Here is a 19,633-nt window from a genome sequence, read left to right on the forward strand (position 1 = left end):
AAATTTAGAAGAGGTACAGGCTGATGTTAAGGAGAAATTCATTACTATGGAAGAGGGAACAGCTGATTTGGATCGTAAGCTTAAGTCCCTTTCAGTAGGAACTGAAATATTAACGGCTGATATTAAGGAGAAATTTATTATTATGGAAGAAGGAACAGCTGATTTGGATCGTAAGCTTCAGTCCCTTTCAGTAGGAACAGAAACATTAACTGAGAGAATCAAAACTGCTGAATGTGACAATCGGATTTTGTCTAAAGCTTATGACAGATTGACAGAAAGATTATCTATACTAGAAGGCACGGTATATGCTATAAAAATTATGTCCAAAGATGAGACGTTATCTCTAATGGACAAACTTCATACTTTAGAATCCTCAATGAAGGCTTTAGAACATAATTCTGGACAGGAGATTCAGACATTAAAGAAGGCAATGGTGAATAGAATTGAAAAGATTGAGGAATTTCTAAATTCTGAGGAAGAAGAGCAAGAGGTAGAAAGGCATATTTTAACTAAATCTGTGGGTAAATCCCTCCGGGACAATTCCCACAAAGCTCTACCTACAGTTCTACCTGCCTTTCCTGTTGTAACAACCGAGAAAGTAGTTGGTTCCAGAAACCCTAGGGTCATCAAGGAAGATACATGGGAACCTGTCCGTATGAATGATCTCAAAGAAATTAAACAGGCTGTAATGACTTTTGGAATGAATGCCTCTTTTGTTAAAGAGATGCTAAGATCTTGGGCCACGACGAATAAGGTCACGCCCTCTGACTGGTTTCAACTGAGCTCTGCTGTCCTTGAGAGTGGAACGCAATTGAAATGGAAATGCTTATTCAGGCAAGAGGCTAGACTTTTAGAACAGCAAGAAAGAGCAAAGGGAATTGAGATTTCCATAGATCAAATTTTGGGAGAGGAGCTATTTTCTGAGCCTCAGGAACAAGCTAATTTGGATGAAAACATACTCTCTGTGTGTACTACAGCAGCCTTAAGGGCTTGGGACAGGGTGCAAGACCCAGGACAGAGGATGGAATCATTTGTCAGAGTTAAACAGGGTCAGAGAGAACCCTTTAGTGACTTTTTACAAAGAATAACTAAAGCTGTACAAATAGGGATATCTGGCCCAGAAGCAAGACGTATAATGATCGAGACTTTGGCTTATGAAAATGCAAATGTGGAATGCAAAAGGATTTTGGGACCTTTAAAGCTCAGATCAGCGCCATTAGAAGAATGGGTCTTGCATACACTAGATGTTGATACATTTGACTATGGCACTGAAGCATGGGTAGAAGAAGCAATTTCCAATGGTAAAAGGAGACATCAGAATACCAAATGTTTTAATTGTGGCAAAATGGGTCATATGAAAAGGAATTGTAGACAACGGATTTTCAGAAATAATAATAATGCATCTTCTAGAAATAACAGAAATAGGAGGACTCAGCCTTCGGGTTTATGTAGAAGATGTGGAAAGGGCAGACACTGGACAAATGAGTGCAGGTCTACAAGAGATAGACAAGGCAACCTGATACAGACGGGAAATGTGAGAGGGGGGGCCTCACAGGCCCCCATGGCAAACATGGTTCAGTCATTTCCAGTTACTACAGAGAACGTGACTCGTCAGGACAATTAGAAAGCCCCATGCCTACTGTTACAAGCAATAATGATCAGAAAGATGAGTTCCGTGTGTTTTGGCAAACTTCTATAAATGACCAAAGACCAAAGCTGAGAGTGTGTGTAAATGGCATTTTTATTACTGGCCTGCTGGACACAGGTGCGGATGTAAGTATCATTACCCCAGAATCTTGGCATCCATATTGGCCTCTTCAGAATGTAAATGTTCAGCTCCTGGGAATTGGAACCCTATCTCGAGTAAGGCAGAGCACGAGATGGGTTGAATGTATAGGACCAGAGGGACAAATAGGAAAATTAAGGCCATATGTAGCCAATATTGCAATGAATTTATGGGGTCGTGACCTATTACAACAATGGAATACCCAAATTAACATTCCTGCTACTTCTAGAGCCTATATTTCTGGGGATAATATTAAAAGATATTACAAACGGAGAAAACCGGCCATTCGGGCTGTACAAGAACAAGCAATTGATGTCCCTTCAGAGATACCAACAGCCTTGCCTTTAAAATGGTTGACTGAGAAACCAATATGGACAAAGCAATGGCCTTTAGCTGAGGAAAAGTTACAGGCTTTAGAACAGTTGGTACAAGAGCAATTAGATGCTGGACATATAGAAGAATCTACCAGCCCTTGGAATTCTCCTGTATTTGTGGTTAAGAAAAAATCAGGTAAATGGAGAATGGTGACAGATCTCAGGGCTATCAATAAGGTTATTCAACCTATGGGCCCTCTGCAATCTGGAATTCCTTTGCCCTCTTTATTGCCAAAAGGATGGCCTCTCATAGTTATTGATTTAAAGGATTGTTTTTTTACTATACCTTTACAAAAAGAAGATAGAGAAAAATTTGCCTTCACAGTGCCTACTTATAATAATTCTCAACCTTCGAGGAGGTACCACTGGGCCATCCTCCCCCAGGGTATGTTAAATAGCCCCTCCCTGTGCCAATATTTTGTGAATCAACCATTGCAAATAATACGCAAGAAATTTCCCAAATCGATAGTATATCATTACATGGACGACATTTTGTTATCCGATTCAAACATGGATACCTTGAACAGACTGTTTGAAGAAATAAAAATACTTTTACCTAAATGGGGATTGCAAATTGCTCCTGAAAAGATTCAGAAGGGAGATTCTGTTAATTATTTAGGTTATAAAATAGGTTTACAAAAAATTAAGACACAAAAGGCACAAATTCGGAGAGATCGCCTACGGACTCTTAATGACTTTCAAAGACTATTAGGGGACATTTCCAGTCTACGGCCAACTATTGGGATAACACCTGATCTAATAATTCATTTGAACAAAACCTTGGATGGTGACAAAGATTTAAACAGTCCCAGAGAATTAACAGCTGAAGCAGAAAAGGAACTGACGCTGATTGAGTTAAAATTACAACAGGCACATGTGGAAAGGGTAAATCCAGAGCTCGACTGTATTCTCGTCATACTACCATCAAAAATTTCCCCTACAGGAATTTTAATGCAGAGAGATGATATTATCTTGGAATGGATCTCTTTACCACATAAACCAAGTAAGAAACTGAAAACTTATGTAGAAAAAGTCTCTGAGTTAATTATAAAAGGCAAGTTGAGACTTCGTCAACTAGCAGGCATAGACCCAGCAGAAATTATAGTGCCTTTCACTGCTGATGAACTAAAGAAATTATGGGAAGATAATGAACCATGGCAAAGAGCTTGTGCTAATTTCTTGGGAGACATTAATAACAACTATCCAAAAACAAGAGGCTTAACTTCATAAAGAGAACTTCTTGGATCCTTCCTCGTATCGTCCGTGATACTCCAATAACTGGAGCCCGTACGTTCTATACTGATGCCAATAAATCAGGGAAGGCAGGTTACAAATCAGAAGACTTGGATAAGGTGGAACAAAGTCCTTATGATTCTGTCCAGAAGGCAGAATTATATGCCATTCTTATGGTGCTAAGGGATTTTAAAGAACCTATTAATATAGTTACTGATTCACAATATGCAGAAAGAGTTATTTTACATATTGAAACTGCTGAATTTATACCTGATGATACAGAACTAACCTCTTTGTTTATCCAGGTGCAAGATTTGATTAGGAACAGGCTTTGCCCTATGTACATAACACACATCCGATCCCATACGGGTCTGCCAGGTCCTCTAGCACAAGGTAATGCAGAAATTGATCAATTATTGATTGGTAGTGTGCTACAAGCCTCTGGATTTCATAAAAAACATCATGTTAATAGCAAGGGTTTGAAAAAAAGAGTTTTCTATTACATGGCAGCAAGCTAGGGAGATTGTAAAGAAATGCCCTACTTGCTCTTTCTATAACCAAACGCCACTGCCTACAGGGGCTAATCCAAAGGGCACCCAAAGGAATGAAATCTGGCAGATGGATGTGTTCCACTTTGCAGAATTTGGCAAATTAAAATATGTTCATCACACCATTGACACGTATTCAGGCTTTCAGTGGGCAACGGCTTTAAGTTCAGAAAAAGCTGATTCAGTTATCACTCATTTATTAGAAGTCATGGCTATCATGGGTATACCTACACAAATAAAGACAGATAATGGTCCTGCTTATGTCTCTAGGAAAATGAAACAGTTTTTTGATTATTACAATATCAAGCATGTTACAGGTATACCATACAATCCTACAGGTCAAGCAGTCATAGAAAGATCAAATCGAACTATAAAGGATATGTTGAACAAACAGAAAGGGGTGGAAAACACCCCCAGAAATAGGTTACATAATGCTTTGTTAACCTTGAATTTCCTCAACGCTAATGAGAAGGGAACATCGGCTGCAGAAAGACATTGGATAATGGAAAAGTCTACTGAACTAAATCAACCAGTTTATTTCAAGGATGTGCTGACCTCACAATGGAAGCCAGGAGATGTGCTGCGTTGGGGAAGGGGATTTGCTCTTGTCTCCACAGGTGAGGAAAAATTGTGGATTCCATCAAAATTGATAAAGGTTCGTTTTGATGAAGAGAAGCCAGTTGGGAAAGATAAATAACAATTCAATCGCATGGATGGCAATCATACTGATGGTAAGTAATACAGATAGGTTGGGGACAGGGTTCTCTTCTTATCTCCACAGGAAAATACCCATCTTCAAAGAATTTAAGGGACCCCTAATATTTAATTACTGATGGAGGGACTGGTTCTGTAAGTATTAATTTATATATATATATATATATATATATATATATATATATATATATATATCTTAAACTTTCTTTGCTTTTCCTCATATCTGTGTCTTTCTTTATATGTCAGTATATGTCCTTGTTGTTAATGTTTAAATTTCCCATAACAAGCAACAAATTTTTCTACAGTAATCTTTGAAGTTTCCAGGATGAAGATGGGGCCCCACAACATCAACTCCATCTGGTTTTTATGACGTCATGAATTTTTTTTTTAAAGCGCTAATATTAGACCTGTTTTTTGGTACCAACTACAAGAGACAATTTCGAATGGTGCACATTTTTGACAACACTCTGGTCGGACCTTCTCAAAACGCTCCGAGACTAGTTACAATTTTCTTAGGTCAAAGGTTAATTTGGGAATTTTACCATCATTTGCTTTCACAGGACCCCCTAAGAAGAACGTCGCCCCCATGTCAGCTAGAAGCAATCTTAGAGGACGACATCCCCTCTCCCAACAGAGTTTGCCCTCAGGGTTGGGGACATCTTTTAGTGGTTGGTTTAGGGTTGAGGGGATGGGGTGATATTTTTTTTTAAAAAAAAAAAAAAGAAGAAGAGGAAAAAGAAGGGGGTAACTGGTTTTTTGGGATGATTGGTATTTGTGAATTACTGTTTATAGAAAATTGTACTGGTACTGTTTCTTGTATATTGATATGTTGAATACTGAATGTGAGTGTTCCTACCTCTATTTTTGTATGAGTATGCTTATAACTTTGTCTATATTGTATTGATACATCTACCATATTACATTGTACATTTCTACCTCTGATACTATGACATTGTTTACAGTTGAAGATCATTGTCTTCATATATTGCACAGTTGTTTATTCTTTTAGTCTTCAAAGTTAGATAGGTATTGAGAATTATATGTTTGTCATATTTATTTTTAAGTTAATCAGGTCTTTTAGTTACATAGAGATTATATTTAGTATAGATAGTATGATCTTCAGCCTCTTCGGAGAGCTGTAGAAAATGGCCTTTAATCTAACCTAAAATTTCTGTGCCAAAGAGACACAATTACTCCTGGCAACACCACTCTACTCCCGAGAGAACGTTGAGCACCAAAGACACTCCACTGGGAGCTTGTCTTCTTGGCAGAACTGGCCTTTGGGTTAAGAAAAGCCCATACCTCAACTTCTGACAAAGATACAGAATATCCCTAAGTGGATGAAACAGGATTGTCTTATCTTGCCAAGACAGGGTAGGATAGTCCTAAGAAAGTTCCTTGCCTTTAATAATGGTATGCCAGTTATGTTAGGACTTAGCCAAAGTTGGTTGACTCAACATTGCAAACAAGACTTTGGGTGATTGCCCAGGTAGTCAGTTGTCTCTGTCAATTGTTGCACATTTTGGATATCTCTCGATTGTTAAGTAATATTTATTCCCTTCTCAGATCTTTGACGGAGTTGAAGATTATATAATTGTAGTTACTCTCTATGTTATTTAGACTCCTTGAGATAGAATGTTTAGCAAAAGTTTTGTTCTCAATATTGTTTGTTATATTTATTATTTGTTATTATTGTATATAGTTGTATTTGGTTTGGTTCTATCTTATTTAGACAAAAGGGGGAGATGTAGGGACATAGCCCCACCCATTGGGGGCGTGTTCGCCTCGGGCTAAGGTTTACAGATAAAGCTGCCGGGCGTGAGCCCAGCAGCCCTTTTCTTTTGCTCCGCTTTTCCAGTACTCCACGGGAACCTGTGGTCCTGTAAGTCTATTTCCTTATTAAAGCTGTATATATATATATATAATCTGTCTACATTCATTTGCGCCACCACAACTGGTCATTAATATCACTTAATGTCAATGGACTCAACTCTCCTATAAAAAGGCACAGACTAAGAGATTGGATATGAAAACAGGATCCAACATTCTGCTGTTTACAAGAAACACACCTCAACCACAAAGACAGGCACCTACTCAGAGTAAAGGGTTGGGATAAGGCTTATCAAGTAAATGGACCTAAGAAACAAGCAGGGGTGGCCATACTAATTTCTAACAAAGTTGACTTCAAACTTAAATCAATCAGGAGAGATGGAAAGGGACATTTTCTACTCATAACAGGAACAATTCATCAGGATGAAATCTCAATCCTGAATATCTATGCCCCTAATATAAAAGCACCCACGTATGTAAAAGAAACATTGTTAAAACTCAAGGCAGCCATCAAACCGCACACATTAGTAGTAGGAGACTTTAATACTCCTCTCTCACCAATGGACAGGTCAAGTAGACAGAAACCTAACAGAGAAATAAGAGAATTAATGGAGGTAATGAATCAAATGGATTTAACAGACATCTATAGAACATTCCACCCAAATAGGAAAGAATATACCTTCTTCTCTGCAGCTCATGGAACCTTCTCAAAAATCGACCACATACTCGGTAACAAAGCAAACATCCACAGTTACAAAAAAATATTAATAACCACCTGTATCTTATCAGATCACCATGGATTAAAGCTAGAATTCAGCAACAATGCTAGCCCCAGAAAGCCTACAAACTCATGGAAACTGAATAGTCAACTACTGAACCATACCTGGATTAAGGAAGAATAAAGAAAGAAATTAAAGTCTTCCTTGAAGACAATGAAAATAAAGAAACAACTTACTCAAACCTATGGGACACTATGAAAGCAGTCCTGAGAGGAAAGTTCATAGCACTAACTGCCCACTTAAAGAAAACAGAGAAAGCACACATTGGAGACTTAACAGCCCACCTGAAAGCTCTAGAAAAAAAAGAAGCAGACTCACCTAGAAGGGGTAGAAGACTGGAAATAATCAAACTGAGGGCTGAAATCAACAAAATAGAAACACAGAAAACAATTGAAAGAATCAATGAATCAAAAAGCTGGTTCCTGGAGAAAATCAACAAGATTGATAAACCCCTATCCAAACTAATCAAACGGCAGAGAGAGAATCTGCAAATTAATAAGATCAGAAATGAAAAGGGAGACATAACCAAAGACACAGAGGAAATTCCAGAGAATCATTAGATCTTACTACAAAAGCCTATATGCCATAAAACTGGAAAATGTAAAAGAAATGGACACTTTATTATATAAGTACCATATACCAAAGTTAAACCAGGACCAGGAGAACAACCTAAATAGACCTGTTAGTCGTGAAGAATTAGAAGCGGTTATCAAAAACCTCCCTTCCAAAAAAAGTCCAGGACCAGATGGTTTCAATGCGGAATTCTACCAGAACTTCCAAGAAGACCTAATACCTATACTCCTTAAGGTATTTCACAATGTAGAAACAGAAGAGTCATTGCCAAATTCCTTTTATGAAGCTACAGTAACTCTGATACCAAAACCACACAAAGACCCAACCAAGAAAGAAAATTACAGGTCAATCTCACTCATGAACATCGACGCAAAAATCCTCAACAAAATTCTGGCAAACCGAATCCAAGAACACATTAGAAAAATTATCCATTATGATCAAGTAGGCTTCATACCAGAGATGCAGGGCTGGTTTAACATACGCAAATCTATCAATGTAATCCATCATATAAATAAACTGAAAGAAAAAAACCATATGATCGTTTCATTAGACGCTGAAAAAGCATTTGACAAAATTCAACATCCCTTTATGATAAAAGTCTTGGAGAGATTAGGGATACAAGGGTCATACCTAAATTTAATTAAAGCTATATACAGCAAGCCGACAGCTAATATCAAACTAAATGGAGAGAAACTTAAAGCCATCCCACTAAAATCAGGAACACGCCAAGGCTGTCCACTCTCTCCATACCTCTTCAATATAGTTCTCGAAGTTTTAGCAATAGCAATAAGACAACATAAGGGGATAAAGGGGATTCAAATTGGAAAGGAAGAAGTTAAACTTGCATTATTTGCAGATGATATGATAGTGTACATGAGCGACCCCAAAAACTCCACCAAGGAACTCCTACAGCTGATAAACGCCTTTAGTATTGTGGCAGGATACAAGATCAACTCCAAAAAATCAGTCGCCCTCTTATACACAAAGGATATGGAAGCAGAGGGGGAAATAAGAGAATCATCACCTTTCACGATAGCCACAAAAAGCATAAACTATCTTGGGGTAACTCTAACCAAGGAAGTGAAAGATCTATTTGACAAGAACTTTAAGGCATTGAAGAAAGAAATTGAAGAGGATACCAGAAAATGGAAGGATCTCCCTTGCTCCTGGATTGGGAGAATCAACATAGTAAAAATGGCAATTCTACCAAGGGCAATTTATAGATTCAATGCAATCCCCATTAAAATCCCATCAAAATTTTTCACAGATCTTGAAAGGACAATAATCAACTTTATATGGAGAAACAAAAAACCCAGGATAGCCAAAACAATCTTATATAATAAAGGAACTTCTGGAGGCATTACCATCCCTGACTTCAAACTCTATTACAGAGCTACAGTAATGAAAACAGCCTGGTACTGGCATTAAAACAGAGCAGTCGACCAATGGAATCGTATACAAGACCCGGATTTTAACCCACAAACCTATGAACAACTAATTTTCGATAAAGGAGCTAAAAGTATACAATGGAAGAAAGAAAGCATCTTCAACAAATGGTGCTGGCACAATTGGATGTCAACCTGTAGAAGAATGAAAATAGACCCATATCTATCACCATGCACAAAACTCAAGTCCAAATGGATCAAAGACCTCAATATCAATCTGAACACACTGAACCTGATAGAAGAGAAAATGGGAAGTACCCTACAACATATGGGCACAGGAGATCGCTTCCTATGTATAACCCCAGCAGCACAGACATTAAGGGCAACATTGAATAAATGGGACCTCCTGAAACTGAGAAGCTTCTGTAAAGCAAAGGACACTGTCATTAAGACAAAAAGGCAGCCTACTGACTGGGAGAAGATCTTCACCAACCCCGCTACAGACAAAGGTCTGATCTCCAAAATTTATGAAGAACACAAGAAACTAGACTTTAAAAGGATAATTAACCCAATTAAAAAATGGGGCACTGAACTGAACAGAGAATTCTCAACAGAAGAAGTTGAAATGGCCAAAAGATACTTAAGGTCATGCTCAACCTCCTTAGCGATCAGAGAAATGCAAATCCAAACAACTTTGAGATATCATCTTACACCTGTCAGAATGGCTAAAATCAAAAACACCAAGGATAGCCTTTGCTGAAGAGGTTGTGGAGAAAGGGGTACCCTCATCCATTGCTGGTGGGACTGCAAACTTGTGCAACCACTTTGGAAATCAGTGTGGCGGTTTCTCTGAAAAATTGGGATCAACCTACCCCTGGACTCAGCAATAGCACTCTTGAGAATATACCCAAGAGATGCCCTATCATATGACAAAGGCATTTGTCCAACTATGTTCATAGCAGCATTATTTGTAATAGCCAGAACCTGGAAGCAACCTAGATGCCCTTCAATAGAAGAATGGATGAAGAAAGTGTGGAATATATATACATTAGAGTACTACTCTGCGGTAAAAAACAATGACTTCTCGAATTTTGCATGCAAATGGATGGAAATAGAAAATACGATCCTGAGTGAGGTAAACCAGACCCAAAAAGAAGATCATGGGATGTACTCACTAATAATTGGTTTCTAGCCATGGATAGGGGCCACTGAGTCTATAATTTGTGATCCTAAAGAAGCTAAACAAGAGGGTAAACCCAAGGAAAAACATATAGATATCCTCCCAGCTATGGGAAATAGACAAGATTGATGGGCAAAAAATTGGAATCTTGGGGGTGGGGTGGGATGGGGATGAGGAGGGATGGGGAGAGAAAAGTGTGAAGGAGAGGATGAGGGGAACTGGGGGAATCGGGGTGATTGGGGTTAAAGGAAGGTTGGATTGGGGATCAGGGAAACTCATACCTTAGTTAAGGGAGCCACCTAAGGGTTGGCAAGAGACTTGAACCTGGAATGGCTACCAGATGCCCAGGGCAACGTCCCCAGTTAGTTCAGTGGGGCACCTGAGGATAGGGAACGTGAAATGAACCTATCCTATAATCGTACTGATGAATATCTTGCATATCGCCATAGAACCTTCATCTAGCGATGGATGGAGATAGAGACAGAGACCCACACTGGAGAACCGGACTGAGCTCCCAAGGTTATAATGAGGAGCAGAAGGAGAGAGAACATGAACAAGGAAGTCAGGACCATGAGGGGTGCACCCAACGACTGATACAGGGGGGCCGATCTATTGGGAGCTCACCAAGGCCAGCTGGACTGCTACTGAAAAAAACATGGGACAAAACCGGACTCTCTGAATGTGGTGGACAATGAGAGCTGACGAGAGGCCAAGGAGAATGGCACAGGAACTTTCATCTGGCGATGGATCGAGAGAGAGACAGAGACCCAATTTGGAGCAACGGTCTGAGCTCTTAAGGTCCAAATGAGGAGCAGAAGGAGGGAGAACATGAGCAAGGAAATCAGGACCACGAGGGGTGCACCCACCCACTGTGACAGTGGAACTAATCTATTGGGAGCTCTCCAAGGCCAGCTGGACTGGGACTGAATAAGCATGGGTTGAAACTGGACTCTCTGAACAAGGCTGACAATGAAGGCTGATGAGAAGCCAAGGACAATGGCACTAGGTTTCGATCCTAATACATGAACTGGCTTTGTGGGAGCGTAGCCTGTTTGGATGCTCACCTTCCTGGACCTAGATAGAAGTGGGAGGACCTTGGTCTTCCTGTAGAGCAGGGAATTTGGACTGCTCTTCAGTATCGAGAGGGAGGGGTGTGGACTAGGGGGAGGAGAAGTGGAGTGGGGAGAGGGGAAGGGGAGCGGGGGGAGGGGGCAATATGTGGGAGGAGGGGGAGGGTAATGGGAAACGGGGAGCAGTTGGAAATTTTAAGTAAAAAAGAATAAAAAAAAAAAGAAAAAAAAAATAAAATAGGAGGTAAAATTCAAAAAAAAAATGGCCAAAAGATACTTAAGGTCATGCTCAACCTCCTTAGCGATCAGAGAAATGCAAATCAAAACAACTTTGAGATATCATCTTACACCTGTCAGAATTGCTAAAATCAAAAACACCAAGGATAATCTTTGCTGGAGAGGTTGTGGAGAAAGCGGTACTCTCATCCATTGCTGGTGGGACTGCAAACTTGTGCAACCACTTTGGAAATCAGTGTGGCGGTTTCTCAGAAAAATTGGGATCAACCTACCCCTGGACCCAGCAATAGCACTCTTGGGAATATACCCAAGAGATGCCCTATCATATGACAAAAGCATTTGTCCAACTATGTTCATAGCAGCATTATTTGTAATAGCCAGAACCTGGAAGCAACCTAGATGCCCTTCAATGGAAGAATGGATGAAGAAAGTGTGGAATATATACACATTAGAGTACTACTCTGTGGTAAAAAAAAAATGACTTCTCGAATTTTGCATGCAAATGGATGGAAATAGAAAATACGATCCTTAGTGAGGTAACCCAGACCCAAAAAGAAGAACATGGGATGTACTCACTCATAATTGGTTTCTAGCCATGGATAGGGGCCACTGAGTCTATAATTTGTGATCCTAAAGAAGCTAAACAAGAGGGTAAACCCAAGGAAAAACATATAGATATCCTCCCAGCTATGGGAAATAGACAAGATTGATGGGCAAAAAATTGGAATCTTGGGGGTGGGGTGGGATGGGGATAAGGGGGGATGGGGAGAGAAAAGCTTGAAGGAGAAGATGAGGGGAACTGGGGGAATCGGGGTGATTGGGGATAAAGGAAGATTGGATAGGGGAGCAGGGAAACTCATACCTTAGTTAAGGGAGCCACCTAAGGGTTGGCAAGAGACTTGAACTTGGAATGGCTACCAGATGCCCAGGGCAACGTCCCCAGTTAGTTCATTGGGGCACCTGAGGATAGGGAACCTGAAATGAACCTATCCTATAATCATACTGATGAATATCTTACATATCGCCATAGAACCTTCATCTAGCGATGGATGGAGATAGAGACAGGGATCCACACTGGAGCACCGGACTGAGCTCCCAAGGTTATAATGAGGAGCAGAAGGAGAGAGAAAATGAACAAGGAAGTCAGGACCATGAGGGGTGCACCCAACCACTGAGACAGTGGGGCCGATCTAGAAGGAGCTCACCAAGGCCAGCTGGACTGCTATTGAAAAAACATGGGATAAATCCGGACTCTCTGAATGTGGTGGACAATGAGAGCTGATGAGAGGCCAAGGAGAATGGCACAGGAACTTTCATCTGGCGATAGATCGAGAGAGAGACAGAGACCCAATTTGGAGCAACGGTCTGAGCTCTTAAGGTCCAAATGAGGAGCAGAAAGAGGGAGAACATGAGCAAGGAAATCAGGACCATGAGGCGTGCACCCACCCACTGTGACAGTGGAACTGATCTATTGGGAGCTCTCCAAGGCCAGCTGGACTGGGACTGAATAAGCATGGGTTGAAACTGGACTCTCTGAACATGGCGGACAATGAAGGCTGATGAGAAGCCAAGGACAATGGCACTAGGTTTCGATCCTAATACATGAACTGGCTTTGTGGGAGCGTAGCCTGTTTGGATGCTCACCTTCCTGGGCCTGGATGGAAGTGGGAGGACCTTGGTCTTCCTGTAGGGCAGGGAATTTGGACTGCTCTTCAGTATCGAGAGAGAGGGGGAATGGACTGGGGGGAGGAGAAGAGGAGTGGGGATGGGGCAGGGGAGTGGGGGGAGGGGGCAATATGTGGGAGGAGAGGGAGGGAAATGGGAAACGGGGAGCAGTTGGAAATTTTAATTAAAAAAGAATAAAAAAAATAAAATAAAAAAAATAATCTTGTAATGGGATATACTTGTTCCTGTAGCCATCGTCCCACTTGAAATGGAGTCCATGGTGCAGGTGTTGTGCTATATTAGTTCAGACATCTATTACAGTACCAGGCATATGGTCATGCGTAAAGCATTTGCTGAGCCAGTTGTGGCCATGCATGCATCTAATTCCAGCATTTAGAGGACTAAGGAAGGCCCAAAGATTCTGGCTAGAGACTCACCTAATCTGAGCAAGACCTTATCTTAAATAATAATTGCCTATTTGGCAAATACATTTTGATGGCAATTATTGAGCTTTGTATATTATGTCTGTCGGTGATTGGTTTGATTTTATTATGATGCCTATAAGTTGTTGTACACGCATATAGTAGCCTCTTGATAATTGTGCTTATGTTCTATGACAACTCTCATGTTTAAAAACCATCTGACCTTTAATTATTTGAAAGCATTCATCTGTAAAATAATTTGTTAATAAATCATTTTGTGAGAGTTAATATTTGATTTTTTTCTGGTTATTTTGACTTTTCCATTTTGATATTGTTTATGCTGTAATCTCTCTTAATATCTATTTTCTAAAATTTAGAAAGGATTTGCTATACATACCAGGGTAACCTTGGACTTGTTATGTAGCTCAGGCTAACCTTGAACTCAAGATTCTCCTCTCAGCTTCCAGAGCGCTGGGATTACTGGCATGCACCACCATGTCTTGCTCAATTATTTTTAAAATAAATTATGTGTCTAGGTGTTTTGTAAACTTTGTACATCATGTGCACACAATGTTCAAGTAGGCCAGAAGAGGGCATCAGATCCAGGGGACTGGAGTTACTGAGGGTTGTGATTGACCAAGCAGGTGCTGGCAATGAACACAGGCCCTTTGGAAGAACAAGTGCTCTTAACTGCTGAGCTACCTCTTCAGCCTCTCGTCAATTATTATGTACATGTATATTTATGCATATAAACATCTTCACTGCATGTAAGCATGTGTGTTGTGTGCTCCTAGATGAGAAGAACTGCAGTTACAGATGGTTTGAGTTTCTGTGTGAGTGCCAGAAATTGAATTCAGGTCCTCTGCAAGAGCAAACAGTTTTCTTAATCACAGAAAAAACCCTCCAGTCCTACATACATATAGTTTTTCTTTTCTTTTATTCTTCTTTTTTTTTGAGTCATGAGTACATAGCCCAGAACAATGGATTCTCCTGCTTTCCAAATCTGGGATTATAGGTATGTCCTACTGCACAAATATTTAGATCATCAACTCTTTTGGTTTTATGGGACAGGGTTTCTTTGTGTAGGCTTGGCTGTCTTGGAGCTCACTCTGTAGCCCAGGCTGGTCTCTAACGCAAAGAGCTCTTCCTGCCTCTGGCTCCTGAGTGCTGGGATTAAAGGCATGTGCTCCCACCACTACCACCACCGGGCTTCATCAACTTTTTCTTCCTTCATTTATTTTCCTTCCTTCCTTCCTTCCTTCCTTCCTTCCTTCCTTCCTTCCTTCCTTCCTTCCTTCCTTCCTTCCTTCCTTCGTTCCTTTTTCTCTTTAAAAACTTATTTTTATTTATATGAGTACTCTACCTGCACGTCCAACTTTATGTCAGACGAGGACATGGGATCACACTATAGACAGTTGTGAGCCAGTATGTGGTTACTGGGAACTGAACTCAGCACCTCTGGAAGAGTAAGCAGTGTTCTTAGATGCTGAGCCACCTCTTCAGACCCTCATCAACATTTTCTTATAGACTGATTTTTGTTTAAATTTTTCATGACTCAAACTAACTTGCACTATTACTAAACATAGACCATTTTTCATTTTAAGATTTCCTGGCTGTTATGTATTTTAGATAGGGTCTTACTATGTGACCCTGCCTGACCTGGAACTTGCAATCCCCCCAGTGTCTGATAAGAAAGTGCTGGAATTGCTGAAACAAGGCACACTCCTGACCTCTCTTTTATTGAGGAAGGGAAAAGGGTCTTCCTAGTAAAAAGTAGTTGTTTTGTTTTGTTTTGTTCTTTTTGGTGGTACTGGGAATTGAGCCCAGGTCTGAAGCCACATGCTAAGAAAGTACTTTACCACAGGGCCATGTTTGTAGCCCATGTCAAATGCCATAGAAATTGTTAACGGTGAAAACAACTTTGTGTGGATTACTTGAATAGCTATTTTTGTAAAACTGTGGGTTTTACTTATACATTGCTTTTAAAAAAACAATAAAACTGGGTGCTAGTGGCTCACACCTTTAATCCCAGCAAATCCCAGCACTCCTGAGCCAGAGGCAGGCAGATGTCTGTGAGTTCAAGGCCAGCCTGGTCTACAGAGTGAGTTCCACTGAAAGCCAGAGCTAGACAGAGAAACCCTGTCTCAGACAAACCAGAATTTAAACCACACTGCAAAATCACTCAAATCAGACAATTTAATACCTTATATAGATGTTGGATATTTTTCTGAATAAATACTTTATCATGGATAGGCCTTGTATCCTTTATTTTTTTAGAACTTGAAAACATACCAAGTTGCATATTAAGAAGGCAATCAAAAACATTTCCTCCTCTGTTCAAGTCTGCATTATTTCAAGGCTATCCATCACACACACACACACACACACACACACACACACATCGTAACAACAGCATCAAACATTAGTCTTTAAGCTTTAAATAACTAAAGACAATGCATTCTTTAAAGCAGGAGAGCATACCATGAAGTCACAGCAGTTTTAGGTATAAAATATGGGGGGAATGAAATGTACTTCTGTGACAGGGATATATCTCAGTGTTTTGTTCAGCTTCTGCTCAATCCTCAGCACCACAAATAACAAACCAAATTTCCTTGTGCATGACATTATCAACACATATATTATCCTTAAAGGTGTGTTTCAGGCCCACAGATCTTCTGTACCAAGTAGTCTAAAGGCCTGTTCAATAACTTAAACACTTTCGTCTCTGTTTATGCCCCTATAACTGCTCCCTTTTTTGTACTCCCTTGTTTGCCATTGTGCCTTAAGGGAAAGTTGTCACCGAGTATCAAGAGTTAATATGCATGAAGAACTTAAGAGCAGTTGACCTATGTAAACACTCAATAAATATTCAGAACCTTGTAAAGGAGAGTCTGCCATTATCTCCATTAAAAAAGTGAAAAGTTCTATTTTATATTCTATGTATATTTTGTTTGTATAGGCATAACCACACATGCACGAGAGTGCCTATGGAGGTCACAAAAGGGGCACCAGATCTCCTTGAGCTGGAGTCACAGGCGGTTGTGACCTGCCCAATGTGGGTACTGGGAACTGAATTTGGGTCCTGTGGTAGAATAGGAACGACTCTAAACCACTGAGCAATCTCCCAGTATCTCCACTCTTTTTCTTTCTTTTTTGGGAAGACAGGTTTTTCTGTGTAGCTCTGGTTGTCTTGGAATTTGTCTGTAGACCAGGCTGGCCTCAAACCCAGAGATTAGACTGCCTCCGTTTAATTAAATACGTGCACCACCGCTCAACCTATCCCCATTCTTATACACAAGGGATTCAAAGTATAAAAAGGTGAGGTCATACCCCAGGTCATACAAATAACAGACTGTTTCCTGTCAATCTGTATCAAACTTCCCCACCTACAATCCAGACAAGTGCTGATCTAGACTAGACATGTTCTCCAAGGTATGTATATCTAGGTATCACTACATCAAAACTAAGATGTTGTTTGTTCTTCTCATGCTCATCCTTTCATGCATACATTGCTACCTAGAGACTGGCTGCTAGGACAGTCTGAATGCAGCAGCAGAATAGATTCTAACTGTCTTTCATTAGTCAGATATTAAAGGGATCTGACGTTAAAAGGGGAGACCATGTTTTGCTGCCCAATGAAATTGTTTTGCATTGGAAATATTTTAACTTTATTACATTTATTATTGTGTGTGTGTGTGTGTGTGTGTGTGTGTGAGAGAGAGAGAGAGAGAGAGAGAGAGAGAGAGAGAGAGACAGAAAGAGAGCGAGCAGCTGGTGGTCAGTAGCTGCTGATGCAGCAGGTTCTCTTCTACCATGTGGGTCTGGGGATTGAAAGCAGGTGTTTGGGTTTGTTGATAAGTGCCTTTACCTGCTGAGTCATCTTGCTTACCCAGATTTTTTTTTTAAATTAAAAGCATTGTAGGTGGTGGTGGCACGCACCTTTAATCTGAGCACTTTGGAAGCAGAGAAAGGTATATCCCAAAGTTCGATGCTAACCTGGTCTACAGAGTGAATGCCAGGAAAACTAGGGCTGCATCGAGAAATCTTGTCTCCAAAACAAACCAAAACAAACAAAGAAGCAAATAAATAAATAAAACCATTTTAGTTTTGAAACCTTATAATAAGATTGTTATTTTAAATTGAGTTTATATTGACATTTTCTTAGTTTAATTGCTCATAAAATTGATACTGCCAGACTTAGACAGTAAAACCAAAGCTCTCTGAAGGAATTACTAACCTTTGGAGAGTGAGCGACTCAAGTGTGGAACTAGAGAAGACCCACTTTCACCATCTGATTCTACAGTTTCTGAGAACTAGGTACAGAACATGGCAGCATGCAGCTGAGATCCATAGTTGGAGGCACTTACGCTTGACGGGTATAAAGGTCTGGTTCGTCGAGGTCCTGAGATCTTAATTCCTGTGTGGAGAGGCAGCCAGCACCACCGGTGGAAATGGAACTGCGCTTCATGCTCAGAACCTAATTCATGATTTCAATATCAGAAAAATGTTCCAGATGCAAGTGGATCATTAAGCAATAATTGTCACTTTTATTCTGAAGTAGAAGAGTAACTAAGTTTATTCCTTTACGATAGTATTTTCCCTGTGTGCTGTATTTGTTTGTCATGTATACTTAAGTCCTCACTAAAGATAACACCTATGCAACTTCAAGTATTCAATACACTCGAGCAAGACAATGCAAAAATGAACATATATGATTCCTGCATCACACGGCAATCCATGATCGCAAAATTTCAATGTGTTATCCCGAATACATCACTGGTATCTCTTATGTCTATTTCAATGGTAACTCACAGACTGCTTGACAAGAAATCTCAGGCTCCTTAACTCTCCTCAAAATGTTTCCTTTGGCTTCAAAATCAGGATTCATTCTCTTTTCCTAATATCTACTTTTCTTGCTTTATGTTTAACCCCATAGTTTAATACCCACTATTGTCTTTCTGGTTCTAATCTCCCTTTCAGTAAAGACAAGCAATCCGTTCCATAACATAATGTAGAGGCTGCTTCCATTCTCAAAATATTTTAGTATCATAAGCATACCTATGTCAGACCCTGTCTTCGTCTCTGCAGCACTAGACGCTAGCCACTCAGCTTTTTCTGGTCCTGCCCTGGCTTCTTTCTAGGATAAGACAGAACTCACTGTTGATAAAATTATATATATATATATATATATATATATATATATATATATATATATATGTAGTGAAGAGAAGTCACGCTATGCGATAAGGCTTATATAGGAGGCTTATTGGAAGATGAGAGAGAAGGGACAGAGGAGGCAGAGAGGGGAGCAGACTAGTCCCATGGGGTAAAGAGTGCAGGAGAGAGAGGGAGGTAGACACAGGAGAAGGGGGACGTTAGGGGGTAGGTCCACCTGTTACAAGGAACCATAGCAAATGTGCCCAGAAGTGGCTACAGGTGAAGTGCTCTTAGTGGCTACAGGTGAGGAGGTTTCCTGTCAGGACCCTAAGGACAGGCAGGCCAATGCAGATTCCCAAATACTAACACCAAATAATAACACCCACTTTATTGTTTGTTTGAGCTGGGGACTTTAGCACAATAGGCTGTGCACTGAGTCACATCACTCCTTGTTCGACTGCTTACATTCCACTTAGGTCTTATTCTCAAGCCTTCAGTTTCCCAGACTTTTTCTTCTTACATGGCTTTTCAGAAGCTGCATTACCACAGGAACGCAGTGTTTTAACCTGTCCCTCCCAGGCAGTCCTCCCCTTCTCCCCCTCCCTGCGGAACACCTTGGTCAGCAATCAGCATCCTCTTTTCCCTCTCCAGGCGCTGCCCACACAAACTTACTGATCCCT

This window comes from Chionomys nivalis, chromosome 10 (assembly GCF_950005125.1).
Source record: "Chionomys nivalis chromosome 10, mChiNiv1.1, whole genome shotgun sequence".
Classification (NCBI taxonomy): Eukaryota; Metazoa; Chordata; class Mammalia; order Rodentia; family Cricetidae; genus Chionomys; species Chionomys nivalis.